At 41.8% G+C, this 14,262-nt stretch overlaps 1 protein-coding gene across 32 annotated transcripts in view; it reads left to right on the top strand.

The window, feature by feature from the left end:
- Positions 1–14,262, top strand: part of ADGRL2 (adhesion G protein-coupled receptor L2) — a 701,088-nt gene that overhangs the window by 123,721 nt on the left and 563,105 nt on the right. For all 32 annotated transcript variants that reach the window (XM_039911908.1, XM_039911906.1, XM_039911911.1 and 29 more), the window contains exon 2: positions 5,540–5,603. The gene's annotated coding sequence lies outside the window, so the exon portion shown is untranslated. The remainder of the gene's footprint in view (positions 1–5,539; positions 5,604–14,262) is intronic.

The raw sequence follows: 14,262 nt of genomic DNA, 5'->3' as shown, positions 1-14,262 counted from the left end.
TAATAAATAGTGGTTTTGTTTAGCACTGTACTAAGCACTGGGATGGATACAAGCAAATCAGGTTGGACACAGTCCTTGTCATTCATTCATTCAGTAGTATTTATTGAGTGCTTACTATGTGCAGAGCGCTTGTACTACTATGTACTACTACTATGTACTAAGCGCTTGTAATGTACAATTCGGCAACAGGTAGAGACAATCCCTGCCCAATGATGGGCTTACACATGGGGGTCACAGTATCAGTCCTCATTTCACAAATGAGGTAACTGAGACAAAGAGAATTGAAATGATTTGTAATAATAATAATAATGTTGGTATTTGTTATTTGTCCAAGGTCACAAAACAGACAAGTGGTAGAGCTGGAAATTAGAACCCTTGACTGACTCCAGGTTTGTGCTCTATCCACTATGTCATGCTGCTATATTACTAATACTTCCTACTACTACCTACCACCAGCAACCTAAGGTTATTAATTTTGAAGATTATGATTTAAACCTTCTGAAAAGAGAAATTGTATCAAATGTCTGAAGCGTCAACCAAAAGAAACCAATAAGCAAACTCAGAAAACAGCCTTAGAGTATAACTACTATTTGGCAACAGTGCTAGTTGTTCAAAGAGATCTGGAAAACCCCATCATACAAGTCATAGAGACTGAACTTTGGCAGAAATAACGTTTTAATGTTCTAGGCAAAACAAGGTAAATCCAGTCTTCATTAAACTTGCCATCCTTACATTCCTGAGATTTAGTCTCATTAATGGAAATAACTCCCCTCTAGAGTGGACTGGTTATCCTGTTTGTTACACACTGAAACTTTCACTAGTATGGTTGAACTACTTAAGAAGTGAAAACTACTTTAACTCAACATTTTCAAATATGAAAGAACCCTTTTGAAAATAAAGACCAGTTCTCACTTCGTGAGTCACATTACTTTGAATCTCCACACTTCATGTTAATTGGTCTTGCACCTTAAAATATCTTTAATGGTATAATATAGCAAATGTCTGTCGCGAGCCACCAACTCGTACCAAACAGGGCCTTCCTGGACTTGGGGAGCCTCCGTGACACGTGGTAGAGGTCAAACCACACCTCCGATCACCAAGGTTACTGTGGAAAGTTTTTTATTTAGTTTTACCAATGTGCAAGGAGTGATACATAGAGACAATCACTCACTCACCCACTCCACCAAGGGTCCAATACCTGTCTGTGGTTAAAGGAGCCCTTTCTGCCAGTACTTCTTCTTTCTGGTTCCAAGTGATGGTCTCAACATGCTTTCTTCTTGCTTCTTTGCCTACTGCCTCCAAATGTCCCCCCACTTGCTTCAAAACTGCCGGGTTTTATCTGCTTTAGGAGTCACAATTGTGGTGCTATGTGACAGTCATTGATTGGTCCAGGCCCGTTACTGAGTAGAACAGGGAGAGAAAACCCCACTTCCCTCCATCCTCCACCCCCACAAGCCCACAATCAACTGCCTCAAGTAAAGCCCATCAGTGCCTTCACAAAGTCTCTTCCTTGTTGTTGTTCGCTGGGTCACAAATAGTCACTAAACAGGCAGCCTATTGTGGGCTCACCACAATGTCCAAGTCTAATTCACTTCCAAACCCAAATACTACTCTTTTATCATTGAAAAGTGTTTTGTTTCTCAAATGCTTCAGACTTACGGCCTCATTACAACACAACCAATTTCTAAGTCAGAAAAGATCCATTCAGGCAAAAGTAGTCACGGAACAACTTGCAATTTAGATTATAAATGTAGAATCTCTATTCTATATCTGTGTTTGAAAAATATGGTTTCTCTGTATTTATTTATTCACTCACCATGTTTTGATAGTTGTGTGCCTAAAATATTAATCCTACTTCTGATGAGTTCTATTTTGAAATTGTTTGACCAAGGATATATTCTGAAGCATTTTGTCAGTTAAACAGTAATTTTTTTAAATATCCTTTAGGTATCCTTTACAGAATATACTTTATAGCTTCCTGTATGTGTAATTTATTTTATTTTCTGTTCTTGCACTAGATTGTAAACTCCAAGGTCAGGGATCCTGTCTAGTAATTCTAATGTATTCCACTTTCCCAAGCATTTATTATAGTGCTTTGCACACATTAAGTGCTCAATAAATACCACTGATTGATTTGAGTGGAATTGAGCCATAGAGTCACCTAAATCAATTAATTCCACCATAAACCATCGGGACTCTAAATCAATCAATTTATTGAGTGTTTACAGTGTGCAGAGCACTATAAGAAGGACTTGGGAGAGTAGACATATTCCCTCCCGACAATAAGCTTACAGTCTGGAGGGGGAGAAGCATACTAATATAAATTACAGATAAGTACCATGGAGTCCCGTGGAGCTGACCAACAATCCAAGTGCAAGGGTGGCACAGAAGGAAGAGGGATGTTAGGGTTTATCTGGGGGGAGTAGGGGGTTCCTCCTGTAAGAAATGGAATTTTAATTAGATTTTAAAGGTGGAGAGACTGATGTTCTATTGGATATGAAGGAAGAGGGAGTACCAGGCCAGATACAGATTGTGGGAGGGAATCAGCAGTGAGATAGATGAGATTGAGATACAATGAGTAGATTGATATTAGAAGAGCAAAGTGAGCGTACTGGGTTGTAATAAGAAATCAGCAAGGTAAGATAGAATGGGGCATGGTGATTGAGTACAGTGCTCTGCACAAAGTAAGCACTCAATAAGTACAATTGAATGAATAAATGGAGTGCTTTAAAGTCAGTGATAAGCAGTTTCTGTTTGACTTGAAGGTGGATGGGCAACCACTAGAGGCTCTCAGAAACTGGGGAGGGACATGGACTGAATGGCTTTGTAGAAAAATGGTCTGGGAATCAGAGTGAAATGGGCTGAAGTGGGGAGAGACAGAAGTCAGGGAGGTCAGCAAGAAAAATGATGCTGTAGTCCAAGCAGGAGAGGATTAGACTGTAAGTCCATCCTTGGAGGCAGGGATTGTCTCTATCTGTTGCCGAATTGTACATTCCAAGTGCTTAGTACAGTGCTCTGCACATAGTAAGCGCTCAATAAATACTATTGAATGAATAAATACTTGGATCAGGGTGATAGAATATGGGTGGTTAGGAAAGCACAGATTTTAGCGATGTTGTGAAGGTTGATTTGGTGACAGATTTAGTGACAGATTGAATATGTGAACTATGTGACCATGCCTAATGTATCATGATCAGATTCTGTTTTTAGGGTCACAACTAAATGAAATGTGGCACTTTACAGAGTATGGTGAGCAATGACCATTTCCAGTTCTGTGTATATACATGATTACAATTTGCCTGTACCCTATATGACCACCTCCCATACCTTTACCTTTACCATTCCAGCCATTAACAAAGGTTCTGAGAAGTGCTGCAGTTCCTTTGCCTCTGTTCATGAAGACATAGGCACAGATAATAGCTGTCCCATTCCTTTAAATGTCCGAGGAAGGCTCTTTTACAAACTGAAATCTGATCCAAAGAGTTGTAGCCGTCCATTCGGGAACCTTTTTTTTTTTTTTTTTTTAATGTGTCCCATATCCTTCCTGTTTTGCTTCAAGCTGGCCTTGCCAGGACATTCAAAAAGATTACCAGGCCATAAATATTTTTAAACCAGCTTGCTTTCCCCCTCAGGAGGTATCTAGGAATCAAATGAATGAAAATTGCATTCTTTTTTCTTCACTTTGTCCAAGAGGGTAAGTAGCTATTTGCAATGCTGCTTTTGTTCCAGGTTCGGTGAAAATGGATAACACCTGGTCACAATCCTCTACATAGTAACCAAACATCTTGGTATACCCAAGTTCCATCCTTTTTTGAATTTGCTTTAAAATGTCAATACATATGTAAATCTTTTGTTAATGGGAAGCCCTCTTTGTGCCAGCTGTCTTGATTAGCCTCCTTTCCTTTTCTGCAACATCCTTGATTCTCTATTTAATCTTCAGTTGAGAATTCACTCCTCCTTGCAGTCCTTAATTAGGCATTTCCTTCACTGCCTGAACTCAACAATACAGTGACTTCTTTGGCTGAGAAGGGTGGGAAGAAAGTGATAATTAGTCATGAGGCAACTTACTTGGCTCCCCCATCTCTTTGCTTTTAAAATTCGTTACCAGTTTCTTGTAACTCGGCAGTACCTAAGTGAACTGCTCCTTTTCTCCCTTGGCTTTCTGCTGCTTGCAAAATGTTTTTGACTGGATTATAAATACTCCAGGCAGAGTGGAAAACATTACTTGGCAGCCAAACAAACACTAACTGCTTGAATAATAATAATCAATAAATAATACATAGGCAAAGGATCAAAAATAAACCAGATAAATTAAATATAAACATTTTAATAAAAGAGAAATGAATACTGATCTGGCTCCAGAGGTGGAGATAACTGGAGCTCCCATCAAAGTCAAGCATGATGGTGCCAGAGTAAGTGATGAGTAGGGGAGAAAACCAAAGGGACACATTAGAACATGCGTGAGTGCCTCAGAGAACACAGCTGGCAAAGAAGTTATCATCACCACAATGGCACTTAAAAATGATCGCTTATCACTGATTGGGAAACCTGTTGCTCTTCTTTAAAGAAACAAAAACAAAATCTGCTAGTGATGAAAAAGGATAGGAAGGAGACCTGGTACTAGGTCTCATTGGCAAGCTTTTAACAGTTGAAAACATAATAGTCCTCTGAAAGCGGAGGGTCATAAAATGATTACTGTTTCCCAAATTTAAAATGTTTGTCTGTAAAATTAAAATTTCCAGAGGAGTTTTTAATGTGATCAAGTTTTAACTGGAAAGCAAGGATGTGGCATGTGATATAAAGGTTTAGAGGAATGATGTGATATTGAAAGTGGCCCTGTTGCTGGCAAACCCATCTAGTTCGGCTGTTTTCAACCCAGAGAAGTAGACTAACCACCACCCTTAAAGGTTGAAATTCTGATTGCCTGTGGGCTTTAAATGACAAACCAGATAATATTGTAATTTATCTTTTTATTAACCCCATAAGAGGGTGGCAGTCTCTTCCTCCTCTTTTCTACCTCCTCTTCCTTCTCCTCTTCTCCCCACCTGGACTCAGCCATGACTGCTCAGGTCCTTTTTTTCTTTATTAGTAATAATAATAATGATAGTATTTGTAAAACCCTTACTATATGCCAAGCACTGTTCTAAGAGCTGGGGTACATACAAGGTTATCAGGTTGTCCCACATGGGGCTCACAGTCTTAATCCCCATTTTACAGGTGAGGAGACTGAGGCACAGAGAAGTTAAGCAACTTCCACAAGGTCACACACAGACAAGTGGCAGGGCTGGGATTAGAACCCATGACCTCTGACTCCCAAGCCTGGGCTCTTTCTACTAAGCCATGCTGCTTCTATTCAATTGGCCTTAAACTTCTCCAAATCACATGCACTCCAGGCAGATTTCTTTCTGCATTAAATCTCACCCTTCCGATCAGGAGAATATGCTACAGATTTATTTTTCTTTGCAGTTAGTTATTATTTTGTTCCAAAAGTGCATCTTTCCATGCTAAATTTAAGAACAGTGCCTTTCTTCTCTTGTAGGTTTTAAAGCCAGTGATTGAACCCCTCATCTGGCTCTGAGGATTATGGATTTTATTAGACTTGGGTAAGTGGACGATATTTTTTCCCCTAAGGATAGAGCAGGAAGTTGGTTTAATTTGCCATTGGTAGGAGTTGTGTCTTATCTAAGGAAAAACTTCCTAAATGAAAGGATTATAAGATGAAGTAAATTGCTTTCCCTAAATATTTTTATATAAAGGATAGAATTATTTTTCTTGGATTAGGTGCATGTTTGCCAGAGATGGGGACATGGAATAGAATTTCATTTGAGACACCTTTCTGGGATACGATTTCTCTCCAAAAAAACAAGAGGGGATAAATGGATTTTATTTAGTTTTTAATTTAGTTTTATTTATTTATTTATCACCTCAGCCCTGATGACTAGTCAAATCTCCCAGGGGAGCCAACTCCAGTGGTTCTTAGTTTCTTCTCCTCTTCCTTCTCTGAACCATATGACACCCTTCCTCAACTCTTCCTAACTCAGTACACCTAGTGAAAGTGGGGATTATAACAGAATCTAAAATCAGACATCCCTTCGGTAACGTCCCTTCTGCTGCAAGATTTAAAGTCAAATCCAATAAAGGGTTCTAAAGAAGACGCATTATACCTCTCTTGTGAATGCCAGGAGGAAAAACAAACTCCTAACCCCTTGCGAAATGAAGGGGTCAGTGCTAGACCTAGGTGATGTGAAGTAAAAAGAGATAGTGAGTAGGGGTGTCTGCCAACATAACTCGGTGTAGTTGGAGAATCCAAAAGAAATCATGCTGCCATTTCAGATATTTGCAAACATCTGATGGCATATGGTTTCAGCAAACTGACAGGGCAAGACAAAAGGATTTGACAAGAATATCTAAGGCACCATTTTCTCTCACAAGTGGGAGATTAGGATCAACAGCAATTGAACAAATAGGCTAAAACTGGCCAATGACCTCATTCTTTAGGTATGCCAATAGTTCACTTACCCAGCTCACATGTGTTGTCATAAACATGGTATTCATGTGTTTGTTTTCTAAAGCCACTCGGTCACGCCTGACTCTTTGCCAAACAAATGTCTAGTTCCTAACAATTTAATTTGGTCCACTCTCCTCCTCTCTATCATCAAGAAAATAAAAAGGCTATCAGATCTGTAATACTGCCTCACTTGAGCCCTGTGACTTCTCCGTGTCTGGGTAATGCTGCAGAATCTTTAAATTTTCCCTCCTCCTTCAATCAAGGCCATTTTACCCCATTTTTGAGGGAACATGAAAGCTAGAAATTCCCGAGCAACTTTTACACTATGTGTTTGTGTGTTAGCTGAGTGTATATTTATATGTTGCTGTAGTTGAAGTACACAAAATTCACTTCACATTATGCTGCAACCCTCCCTTTCTACTCATCCATTATATACCCCATGCCCAAAGGAAAAGTGATGGGCAAGCTTACAGGGATGAGAAGGTTTGAGTGACACTGTTCAAGACATTAACACTGTAAAAAATTCTTCTGTACAGTTTCTCCATCCAGAATCCTCAGGTCCAAAGCTCAACTGTCACTTTTAACAAAAGACTCCATCCGGTGAAGAATGTGGTGTTCTCATACGCTTCCTTACTTATGAACTTATGCTTTTCATATTCAAATATGATGATGCTGGGAATTAGAATTTATCTTCATGATCTGATGTGGCTGGAAGCCCCAGAGGGTGACACCCACTCCATTCCACACCGTTCGCAGGTTCTGATAGTAGCAATGCCTCAATAGAAGGACCAATCAATCAATCAATGGCATTTATCAAATGCTTGATACCCAAATCAACATCTCCTCCCCAGACCTCTCTCCCTTTTGCAGGCTCATCTTCTTCTGCCTTCAAGACATCTCTACGTAGATGTCCTCCCATCATCTCAAACTTAACATGTCCAGAACAGAGCTCCTTATCTTCCCCACCAAACCCTGCCCTCTCCCTGACTTTGCCATCATTGTAGATGGTACCACCCTCCTTCCCATCTCACAGGCCTGTAACCTTTGTGTTATCCTTGACTCCTCTATCTCATTCAATGCACACATTCAATCCATCACCAAATCCTGTCTGTCACACCTTCACTACATAGCTAAAATCTGCCCTTTCCCCTCCATCCAAATTGCTACCGCATTAATACAATCATTCATCCTATCCCGCGTAGATTACTGCAACGGCCTCCTTGCTGACCTCCCAACCTCCTGCCTCTCCCCACTCTAGTACATACTTCACTCCACTGCCTGGGTCATCTTTCTACAGAAACGTTCAGGATATGTCATCCCCCTCCTCAAAGATCTCCAGTGGTTTCCTATCCACCTCCATATCAAACAAAAACTCCTCACCATTGGCTTTAAAGCACTCCATCACCTTGCCCCCTCCTACCTCATCTCACTTCTCTCCTTCTACAACCCAGCCTGCTGACATCGCTCCTCTAATGCTAACCTTCTCACTGTGCCCCAATCTTTCCTGTCTCACCACCAACCCCTGGCACATGTCCTGCCTCTGGCCTGTAATTTCCTCCCTCCTCAAATCCAACAGACAATTACTCTCCCCTCTTTCGAGGCCTTATTCAAGGGACATCTCCTCCAAGAGGCCTTCCCAGACTAAGCACCACATTTCCTCAACTCCCACTCCCTTTTGTGTCGCCTTGACTTGCTCCCTTTGCTCTTTCCCCCAACCCACTAGTCCCACAGCACTTATTATATATCTGTAATTTCATTTATTTGTATGTCTCCCTCCCTCTAGACTGTGAGCTCATTGTGGGCAAGGAATATTGTTGTAATATTGCTGTTTATTGTTTTCTTATACTGTCCCAAGAGCTTAGTACAGTGCTCTGCACACAGTAAATGCATGATAAATACAATTGAATGAATGAATGCAGAAGACTATATTAAGGACTTGGGAAAGTACAAGTGTTCATTCCATCTATTCATTTAACTCTTACTGTGTGCAGGCCACTGTACTAAGTGCTTGAGAGAGTACAATATAACAATAAGTGGACATAGACTCTCCCCACAACAAAGCAGCAGCGTAGCTTAGTGGAAAGAGTCATGGTCTTGACAGTCAAAGGTCGTGGGTTCTAATCACAGCTCCCCTGCTTGTCAGCCGTGTCACCTTGTGCAAGTCACTTAACTTCTCTGTGCCTGTTACCTCATCTGTAAAATGGGGATGAAGGCTGTGAGCCCTACGTGGCTGTCAGCCCTCACCTGATTATCTTGTATCTACCTTAATACTTAGAACAGTGCTTGGCACATAGTAAGCACTTAACAAATACCAACAGTGTTATTTATCATTATCATTAAAGGATGAGCTTGCAGTCTAGAAGATGAGATTTTAAAGTAGAAGACAAGCTTAGAGTTGGTACACACTATCTCTGACCACATGGAGCTTAGAGGCTATAGGGGGAGAAAGATATTAAAATAATTTACAGATTGGGGAAATGTTATTAAATATAAGGAGTATAAAAGATAAGGCTATATATAGGAGTATCAAAGTACTTAAGGGGCATAGAGCAAAGTGTATAGTCACAAAAGAGGAGAAGGCAGATAGGAGAAATAAGAGTTGAGTCAGAGCAAGGTCTCTTGAAGGAGATGTGATTTTAGGAGGGCTTTGAGAGTGGTGGTCTACCGGAATTCCGAACAAATCCATCCCCAGGCACTGGGTGGCAGATGGATTGGGAGTTTGTGAATACATTGCACTTCATTGTCCTGTACAATTGTGCTCTTAAGAAGGTTAGTTCTCAGTGGGTTTGTTCCTTGTCAGATTAGCCGGTATGTCTAGTAGCTTCTTCTTTATATAAATGCAGTTTTCATTTAGTGTCCTTAGAGCTCACCTCCTCCAGCAGGCCTTCAGAGACTGAGCCCTGCCTTTTCTCTGCTCCTCCTCCCCTCCCCATGGCCTCAACTCCCTCCCTCTTCTCTGCCCCCCCCCCCGCCCCACAACACTTGTGTATATAGAGAAGCACCATGGCTCAGTGGAAAAGCACGGGTTTAGGAGTCAGAGGTCATGGATTCTAATCCCGGCCCCACCACCTGACAACTGTGTGACTTTGAGCAAGTCACTTAACTTCTTGGTACCTCAGTTACCTCATCTGGAAAATGGGGATTAAGACTGTGAGCCTCACATGGGACAACATGATTACCCTGTATCTATCTCACTGCTTAGAACAGTGCTCAGAACATCGTGGCTCACTGGAAAGAGCACGGGCTTTGGAGTCAGAGGTCATGGGTTTGAACCCCGGCTCTACCACTTGTCAGCTGTGTGACTTTGGGCAAGTCACTTAACTTCTCGGTGCCTCAGTTACCTCATCTGTAAAATGGGGATTAAGACTGTGAGCCCCACGTGGGACAACCTGATTCCCCTGTGTCTACCCCAGTGCTTAGAACAGTGCTCGGCACATAGTAAGCGCTTAACAAATACCAACATTATTATAACATAGCTTAACAAATACCAACATTATTATTATTATTATTATTTGTACATGTTTATTATTCTATTTATTGTATTAATGATGTATATTTATATATCTATTATTATATTAATGCTGGTGATGTGTATCTACTTGTTTTACCTTGTTGTCTTTCTCCCTCCTTCTAGACTGTGAGCCTATTGTTGGGTAGGGATTGTCTCTATTTGTTGCCAATTTGTACTTTCCAAGTTTTTAGTACAGTGCTCTGCACACAGTAAGTGCTCAATAAATATGTTTGAATGAATAAATATGAAGGGGGGAGAGTGTGTGGACAAGGAGTTGATGGCAGGTTAGACGAAGTCGAGGTACAGAGATTAGGTTTGTGTTAAAAGGAGAGAAGTATATAAATTGGACTGTAGTAGCGAGATAAGGCAGGAAGAAGAGAGATGTTTGTCCTGAAAACAAAGGACACTTCTCTAGGGGAAAGGAAGAACCAATCTCCATTACTTTCAGCCATTCGTTCAAGGCTTCCTTGTTTCTACTAGGGAAACGGAGGTTGGATGTAATATGTCTGATTCAGGTATAGTTCAGAGTTGACCCCTAAAAAGGAATGGCCAGAAGAGTCTCACTTGTACCCCATTTCCTCTTGTTCAGTTTCAAAGAAGAAAACTGAGGCAGTGAGGAAGACCAATTTGGGGCAGAAGAGAAGGAAACTGATGAGAAGCAGCGTGGCTCAGTGGAAAGAGCACGGGCTTTGGAGTCAGGGCTCATGAGTTCGAATCCCAGCTCTGCCACTTGTCGGCTGTGTGACTGTGGGCAAGTCACTTAACTTCTCTGTGCCTCAGTTCCCTCATCTGTAAAATGGGGATTAAGACTGTGAGCCCCACGTGGGACAACCTGATTCCCCTATGTCTACCCCAGCACTTAGAACAGTGCTCGGCACATAGTAAGCACTTAACAAATACCAACATTATTATTATTATTATTTTTATTATTATTAACTGGAGTAGGACCTTTGAGCAGAATCTGGGCCACATTTTCTGTTCAAGCACCAGGATAACTATAGAAGAGTGGAGCCTTCTGGGACTCAGAATGCTCACACAGCTCTAATGGCTTGGGGGATCTACTGCCTCCCTCTCACATTTTGAAACACAGAAAGCAGGAACCAGGAGAAGCGGAGTTCTGTTCCAATGCTCTCAATACTGAGGGATTGGGGGTGGGGGCTGACAGTTGGGAAGGTCAATTTTCGTTTCTCCAGAGGACAGCTAATCACTCCTCATCAGTGTGCTGCTTCCAGATGTGGAAACTCATTATTCATGAGGATCAGGAGTGCCAACTTTATATACACTTGGGGTGGAGTTTGTGGGGTCAGAGATTTGAGGCACATGATGTGCAAAATGTCCCCAGCAGCCCCTGGATCTTGGTTTGGAGAGAAATCTCTACCCAGTCTCAAAGCTCCACATGGGCCCAAAAGAGCTTGGATAGGGACAGAGCTTGGCAGGGTCCAAGGGACTGAGGAGATCCCATCTGGGCCCTGGAGCCCACCTAAGGTGAGAGGTGCTCTCAGCCAGCTCCCAAAACCCAAACAAAGCACCAAAAGAAACCTCTCACTGATTATCTTGTCTAATTATCACCTGGTATACTGTTTCCCACCACTTAGTACAGTATTCCACATACAATAAATGCTTAATAAATACTATTACTACTAATAAATACTATTGCCACTAGTTTACCAGGATGATGGGTGGCAGGCAATAAGCAAGACATGAGAGAGAAGCAGGAAACCTTTTTCGAATGTTCAAACTATGACTCGGGATTTGAACATCTAACCACTCTTATCTTGAGGGTAATGTAACCCAAGGTACAATCATAAGTTGAAAAAAATTAGATTGTCACATTTTGAAGACAGGTATGGTATCAAATATGTGACATTATGCGGTTGAACTCTAGCTGGTTGGGTTTTTTTTAGAGCATATATCATTGTCTTCATAATATTTCTGAAATGAGATTCTAGAACTAGTGTTAATATCTCTTTGCTTGCTTTGAAATATTTGCATAAACCAATAAATATAGTACAGTATCACCAAAAATACATAATCCTAAAAGAAAAAGGGAACTAAGTATTATAGCTGAAGGGATAAAGAACGGGATTAATACAATGCTTTAGTGTACTACTTTAGAAAATTAAAATTAAGTTCTATGTTAAAATATTCCAATGATTTTTTTTCCTGAGGTTCATCTTTATGCTATAAATAAACTTTGATTGCTATGGTAATGTAAGAAATGTGAATGGATAATATCTATCCTCTGGAACTCAAATTTCAGGAGAGTGCCATAGTTGAAAATAGACAACTGGGAATTGGAACTTCTGGGTTCTATTCCCAAACCCTCAACGGAACTTTTTGAGTGATCTTTTACCTGACAGACATCATGTCTACAAGAGAACTGCAAAGCAGGTTGAAAAAAATGAAGAGAGGGAGCTGGGTTACAATTGCAGCTTATTAGCCATTGTAGTTTTAGTTCACACTTGCAAGCCTGTAAAAGGCATAATGGTACATCTTACGATAATTTGGTATAGTTAGCCTAGAACTTGAGGTGCTCCGGGAAGTCGAGGCAGCGGGTCTGGGACCAAGGCTTGTTTGCATTTACCTCCTGACTGCCTCAGAGTTTATCCCCTGTGTCATGACCTAGAAATCTATCAGTCGTATTTATTGAGTGCTAAAATGTAGCACACTGTAATAAGCACTTGGGAGAATACAATATAAGAGGGTCGTCGACACAATCCCTGCTCACAAAGGACCTTACAGTCTAGAGGGGAGACAGACATCAAAATAAAATGCAGATATGTACATCCTGTGCAAGAGTGAATCCAACCGTAAAGGCAGAAGCAGAAGGGAGAGGGAGTAGGGAAAATGAGGGTTTAGTTGGGGAAGGCCTCTTTGAGGAGATGTGATTTTAATCAGCCTTTGAAAGGTTGGAGAGTGATTCTCTGTCATATATGAAGGGGTAGGCAGTTTCAGGCCAAAGGCAGGATATGAGTGAGGGGTAGGCAGTGAGACAGACAAGACTGAGGTACAGTGATTAGGTTGGCGCTAGAAAAGTGATGTGAGTTTCCTGGGTTCTTGTTTCTACTACCTCTATTTTACTCTCTCAATCACTTAGTCACCTCTTTTGATCCCTCTTCCCCTTCCAATTATCGTCCTATCTCCCTCCTGCCCTTCCTTTCCAAACTCCTAGAACGTGTCATCTACACTCACTGCCTTGAATTCCTAAACTCCAATTCTCTCCTTGACTTCCTTCCAATCTGGTTTCTGTCTGCTCCACTCCACCGAAACTGCCCTCTCAAAGGTCACCAATGACCTCCTTCTTGCCAAATCCAATGGCTCCTACTCCATTCTAATCATCCTTGACCTCTCTGCTGCCTTTGACACTGTCGACCATCCCCTTCTCCTCCACACTTTATCTAACCTTGGTGTCACAGACTGTCCTCTTCTGGTTCTCCTCATCTCTCTGGACATTCTTTCTCAGTCTCCTTTGCGGGCTCCTCATCCCCCTCCCATCCACTACTTGTAGGGGTTCCTTAAGGGTCATTCCTTGTACCTCTTCTCTTCTCATCTATACTCACTCCCTTGGTGAACTCATTCGCTCCCTCGGCTTCAACTATGATCTCTACGCAGATGACGCCCAAATCTATATCTCCTCCCTTTTCCTCTCTCCCTCCCACCAGGTTCATATGTCCTCCTGCCTCCAGGACATCTCCACCTGGATGTTTGCCATCCAACATGTCCAAAACTGAGCTCCTTATCTTCCCTTCCAAACCCCATCCTCTCCCTGACTTCCCTGTCACTGTGGATGGCACTACCATCCTTCCAGTCTCACAAGCCCGCAAGCTTGGTGTCATCCTTGACTCAGCTCTCATTCACCCAACACATCCAATCCATCACCAACACCTGCCAGTCTCACCTTCACAATATCGCCAAGATCTGCCCTTCCTCTCCATCCAGACTGCTATCGTGCTGGTACAAGCTCTCATAATATCCCGACTGGATTACTGTGTCAACTTCCTCTCTGATCTCCCATCACCTGTCTCTCCCTGCTCCAGTCTATTCTTTGTTCCTCTGCCTGGATCATCTTCCTACAGAAACACTCTGGGCATGTCACTCCCCTCTTGAAAAACCTCCAGTGGTTGCCTATCAACCTTCACATGAAACAAAAATTTCTCATTCTCGGCTTCCAAGCTCAACATCACCTTGCCCCCTCCTACCTCTCTTCCCTTCTCTCCTTCTACATTCCACTCTGTACACTCCG

The sequence above is a fragment of the Ornithorhynchus anatinus genome, chromosome 4 (genome assembly GCF_004115215.2).
Source record: "Ornithorhynchus anatinus isolate Pmale09 chromosome 4, mOrnAna1.pri.v4, whole genome shotgun sequence".
Lineage (NCBI taxonomy): Eukaryota > Metazoa > Chordata > Mammalia > Monotremata > Ornithorhynchidae > Ornithorhynchus > Ornithorhynchus anatinus.
The sequence above is the reverse complement of the archived record's forward strand: the minus strand, read 5'-3'. Positions and strand labels throughout refer to the sequence as shown.